This window comes from Lathyrus oleraceus, chromosome 5 (assembly GCF_024323335.1).
Source record: "Lathyrus oleraceus cultivar Zhongwan6 chromosome 5, CAAS_Psat_ZW6_1.0, whole genome shotgun sequence".
Taxonomy (NCBI): domain Eukaryota; kingdom Viridiplantae; phylum Streptophyta; class Magnoliopsida; order Fabales; family Fabaceae; genus Lathyrus; species Lathyrus oleraceus.
Window position 1 is genome coordinate 255,904,428 of NC_066583.1, and position 5,982 is coordinate 255,910,409.

At 35.6% G+C, this 5,982-nt stretch overlaps 1 long non-coding RNA gene across 1 annotated transcript; it reads left to right on the forward strand.

Moving 5' to 3' along the window:
* The first annotated feature begins 3,180 nt into the window (after positions 1-3,180).
* LOC127083633 (uncharacterized) lies at positions 3,181-5,012 on the forward strand. Its single transcript, XR_007788482.1, has 2 exons — positions 3,181-3,614; positions 4,209-5,012. It is a non-coding gene; the product is annotated as an uncharacterized LOC127083633 (long non-coding RNA).
* The last annotated feature ends 970 nt before the right edge of the window (positions 5,013-5,982 follow it).

Here is a 5,982-nt window from a genome sequence, read left to right on the forward strand (position 1 = left end):
ACAAATCCCATCCCACAATGGAATATATAACATATATCAAATATGTAAAGCAATAGGAATGCAATAAATGACATGCAACAATAAAGATAAATGCCCAAACAAAACAGATAGGCAAACTACAAAATCTTCATGATACTTCGGATAATCTGTCCATAGTTTTTGACGTAGATTCAAAGGTCTGACATTATGCGAGAACAAAGGTATGTAGGGTCTTGGTTTCCTGCAGAGAAAACCACATCCCTCTCGCAGGTGTGTACTATCCTTCAAAGGCAACCCTAAAAAGGTTCCTAGAGTCAATGACCCATTTCGAGATACCATTGCCTTAGACGACTGACTCGTTAGAAAATAATGCTCCCAAAAGGATCTACTATAGGTGTGACATCTCGTATTGACCATGCTCAAGGACTATCTCCAAGTAGATCAATCACGACTCTAGTCACTTTAATATCATGTGTATGTGCTCAAGTTCGGGTACAGGGCTTTTCTCTCATGTAACATCATCCCAACCCAACAGAGAGTATAACAGATAATATCCAGAGTATATAGAAATGAATATATAGAATGAAATATAAAATATGGTAAATAACATAAATATAAAGCAATTAAAGCATAAATATAAACACATAAACAAGCAAAACTAGGCTAGACTTCTACCTACAAAACCAAGGACTCCCCAGCATAGTCGCCAATTGAAGCTACACGAAAAATACTCTAGTGTACTGCACACTTGAATATATAACAAAGCCGCCATAGAACTTTATTTATTATCGAAGGAAAGGGAAAATTTGATAAAACTCAAGGGAAGAGAAAAGGGGTAAGGAAGTCAGTTATGCAAGGGGAAAATATTAGCACCCCTCATATCCGTTGTACTCAACGGGAACCGTTTTTCTTATTCTTTGATCCAACGATTATTATATAAAGATACTCGCAAGAGAATAAAAGGAAAAGGAGAATAATAGATAGAGTGCTCAGTGAGGATTAAGGCCCTCATGCCTACGTATCTTTATAGTGCAATAAGAAATTCAGAGCTCCGTAGTTCATAGAACTAAAGGTGGGAGATGAAAGAAGAGTGATAAAGGCGTGGTTTGAATCAAAGGATAATGTTGTTTGAACCCATAGGGTAGGTATGTCTGAACCATTGAGAAAAGCTCGTATCAAGCCAAAAAAGGGTATTGCCTATATAAGGCTGCAAAGTAAGTAAGCCGATGTTTGTCTAAGCAACGATAGGATTAACAAGACAAACAAAACAACTCTTGGTTCAGAGGAAGGCATTTGTTATTGACCCAAAAGTATGTATGGAACCTAAAGAAAGATTGTGTTTGGTTCAAAGAGAATAATATATCACTGGGGTGAATGATTGGTATAAGATATTGAATGAAGGTAGTGAATAGTGAATGATGATACGTGAGTGATTGGAGAAAGGGAATGAATAAATAAATGTGCTCGTGGAGGATTTGAATCCTCGTGCCTACGTATTCTCACTATGCAATGAGAAATTCAGAGCTTCATAGTTCATGGAACTAAGACGAAATAATGGAAAGAGAGATTTGATAGAAGTGATGTAGCTTTGCACCAAAAAACAATGGTATTACATGTACCCATAAAGGTAATAACTTTGAACCAAAAAGTAAAGCATAAATATTGGCCAAAAACAAAAGGAACAAAATGTTTGCCTATCAAGAAAAACAACTCTTAGTTCACAAGGTGGGCATTGGTTATTAGCCCAAAATGTATATATGGGACCCAAAGAAATGGTATTGGGTCCAAGGAAACAATATATCACTGTTGGGGAACAAAAGATTTGAAACAAAAAGAGAATGGTATGTTGAATCCATGGAGGAATAAACTCTTAACCAATGAGTAAAACAAGCATATTGGCCAAAAACAAAAGGAATGAAATGTTTGCCTATCAAGACAAACAACTCTTGGTTCAAAGATAGGCATTGGTGATTAGCCCAAAAAGTATGCATGGAACCCAAAGGGAAAGGTAATTGGTTCCAAAGGAGACAATATAACATTGTTGAGGAATGGGAATGATAGATGCACAAGACTTGACAGTCATTAGATTTAAACCACACTAAAGTCTATGAGTAAAGGTGAATGCTCTGAGAAACTGGGTCATTTGTCCCAATACCCAAAGATATTCAGAATGAGGATAGAATGCTCCCTCTCACCCCTTCTTTACTACTTAAGGCTAAAGGCATGTGATACTCATCATAACTGGAAAGTTGTTGAAGAAGACTCTCCTTATTGCTCCTTATGATGAAGTGTTGCTTTGAAGAAAGAGACTTGAGAATCATTTGATTCAAATTATACTAAGGTCTATGAACGAAGGCGAATACTTTGAGTAGCTAGGGCATACGCCTCGTACTCAAAGGTACTCTATACAAGGGTAGGAATAATCCTTCTCATCATTCTCAGTTACTCAAGGCTCATGGCACACAATTTGAATCATGATTGACAAATGTTGATACACACTTGTTATGCTTGAACATTAGTCCACTATATCTGCAATGTGAATGCCTTGTACTGACTTGAAGTATTGATCTCTTGATCTTGAATCTTGAGATCTTGAGCTCCTGAGATCCAGTAAAACTTGAACACAAGGGACTTTCCCTATCAAGTGACCAAGTGTCTTTTGATCAATTGAACATGCTTAGGGAATTGAGCATAGTACAAAGGATTTGGTTGATCAAAGTAAACTTTGATCAACACAACCAATTGAAATGAAAAAGATCAGTTGAATCATGTACACAATATACCTAATGGATTAATCGGTCAAATTATACCAGTTGATTCTATACAATCCCTAAACTAAAGGAGCATGTATATTTAGAGTTTTCTAAACCCTAGGGGTAACTAAGTCAATGCCAAAAAAATTAATCAAGTAGGTGTTAATTTCTAAAAATCAAAAACCTAATTAAAACTAAATAAATCCTATTTAATATCTAATTAAAATCTAATTACATGATTAAAACATGGTTAAAAAAATTAAACTAATCTAAAACAATTATAATATTAATCTAAAAATTGATTTCATGCAAAAAATTGTCAAAACAGAATTAAAACCAATTAAAAAACAATTAAAGTAATTAACATAAAAGAAAAAGAAAATAAAAAATGAGAACTAATTGAAATAAGAGGTGTAATAATGGCAACAGGGTGCAGATAGAAGGATTGGGTCCAAACACAGTCGGGCCCAATCCGAAGGCAAGGGAGGGAGAGCTCAGTTAGGAAAAAAAACATGGAAAACGTTTTCTTTCTCTCATTCCCTCAATTCCCCTCTCATTCCCTCCACTGCACCGGAGCTCACTGTCGGCGGTGGTTGAGCCTCATTTCAAAAAATCAAGCATACAAACACAACCAGAATTACATGCTAAGTCTCAATCCATATATTGTTTTTCATAATTCCTCAAAACAAGTCCGGATCGAAAGGATAGAAGCAAGAACTCTAAGTCTATCAACAAAAATAAAATGACGAACAACAAGAATTAGAGCCTTATTTGTTAGGGCTTTGATTCATCTCAATGCAAGCTACATGGTGGTAACTCACTTGAAGTGAAATGATGAAGGTTGAAGATGCACTCATCGGAGCACCGTGCCAGAAATGTCGGGTAATTCCTCTGAAACTCTTCGTACTTCCTTCTTTTTGCTTCTTCTTCTCATAAACTTCTTCTGCAATTGAGAACTGAGTGAAATCAAAAGGAAATCGAGAGGGGGAGAAAAAGTGAGCTATAAGATTTCAGAAATGGAGAGAGATTTGAGAATTCATGAGAATGCTTGAGAGTGAAGGTTTGAGCCTCCTGAATGAACGAGGGGGGAGTGAATTTATAGAGGATTGATCTCACAGTTTTGTTAGATTCGTTAACTCGTAGAAGTAAAATTTAGTTGGAGGTTTTTACACAGTGTCAATTAGTTAGTTAGGTTAGTTGTAATTGATTTAAGTGAAATAGTGAAGTTGAAATCGAGAGTCGTTAATTGGTTTTGAAAGAAATGGATTTTCTGCAATTCTATTACAACCGAGTTATAGTCATGTTCACTTTCTATTAATGTAGTTAGCTCTTTTAGTTAGTTGGCAATGTTAGAATAGTTAATTAATCATGTGGATTATTGTATGCTAAAGATGGTTAATGGTTTTGAATGAAATCAATCAACATGATTTGCTCGATTTTGCAATGGCCATGTCATGTTATGATGATGGTTTGCAGGATATATGTTATGTAGTAGCTTGGCATGGTGATGATGATAATGATGTAGCATGACATGTTTCCAGGTTGTGAGATTATGCAGGCAAGTTTTGGTGTGTTGCTGCAGGGTTAGTTCAAGGTCCATGTGGTGATACAGGGCCAGTAATGGCATGTTGTTGATGCAAGTCTTCATGTAGCATGTTGCAATAGACTTCATGACTGGCGTGATCTGATGCACGAAGTTGTGATGAGGGTCATGGTTTAATGTAGCATATGGCAAGGTAATTAGTATGTGGCTTTCAGCAAGTAAGGAAAAATGTTTGGAGTTCAGGTCAAGGTGACTTAATGAAGGCTGATGCAAGGCATTGTTGTTGCAGGCAGGGCAACTGGCCAAGTTTCATGTGCTTGCAAAATGTTTGATGTACCAATGCACCTTGTCTTTCATGTTAATCAATGCTTGTGAAATATATGATTGGTTATATGTTTGGGATGCATTATTTTTTCATGAGGTTTGGCTTGTGAAAGGCAAAGGGTGGCAAGAAAATGCAAAGCAAGAAGGCCATGGTTATGGCATGGTGTGGTCAAAAATGGAAATTCTTGTTTGTAAAGCCATATGGGATTTTATGAGTTATGTATGGATATAATGTAATTAGAATTAGGTTTAGGATGAAAAAATGCAATGGTTGACTTCGTTAAATGTTTGACCAAAAAGTCAACAGTTGACCAAAATGACAATTTTTAAAAAATGTAATTTTTTAATTTCTTTTTCTAATGGACTATTTATGAATTAATAAATGAATTAAATGATCAATGATTTGAATGAAATGATCATGAATTGAATGTGAGCCAACTTTGATTTTTTGAATGATCTTCAACTAAAAACCAAATTGATCTATGAATGAATCAAACACCTCTAATAACTTGAATCATAAGGACCATGAACATATGACAACACATGAACCAAATGGACTAAGATACATGGATGAATCAAGAATAAATGCCCCTATGAATAATAATGGATCAAGGACAAATAATAGACCAAAAGATCAATGCACCAATGCAACCATGAAACAATGACCAAAGTCCTGTTAATTTGAAAGCACCATAGGCTTAGAATCAAATGATTAGGCATGACCAAGTAGAATGGATATGTATGGATGCTTGAACAAAGCCTTGAATCAGATGAAATCCCAAGCATATAGGTCAAATGAATGATTCTTATGCATAAAGCAAGTTTAATGATTGATGATGCATGATATGATGATCAATAACCTCATTCCAATGAATTAAGGTTTTAGTCAATCCCATGGCTAAAAGTCAAATCAAAATGGCATACAAGTACCAAGCATCCCTGATTAGGGCTTCATGATGCACACCTTCTAATCAAGGTCTTCAAACCAAGCATAAATCTCCACAATCAATCTCCCAACACATGGGCCCAAGATTAGGGTTTATTGATCAAATCAATGCTTAAAAGGTCGGTCACAAGATCCCATAGTAACAAAGCCATGAATTAGGGGTTTGATGCACATATGAATACCATGTGTGTGCTTCATGAATCAAGATTCTAAAAGATCAGGAAATTAGGGTTTTCCCCATATGATGAGCAATACTTCAATCCTTAAGCAAAATCCTGGTTTTTATTAACCACAAGCTTTGAATCTATGATGCTTATTAGAAAGTGTTAACATGAATGAATGATGCACATGAATGAAGCATGAATAAGCACAAATGAATCTCAAGTCATAGGTTAAATGAAAAATGAAAAGGGGGGGCAAATTTTTGGGTATGACAG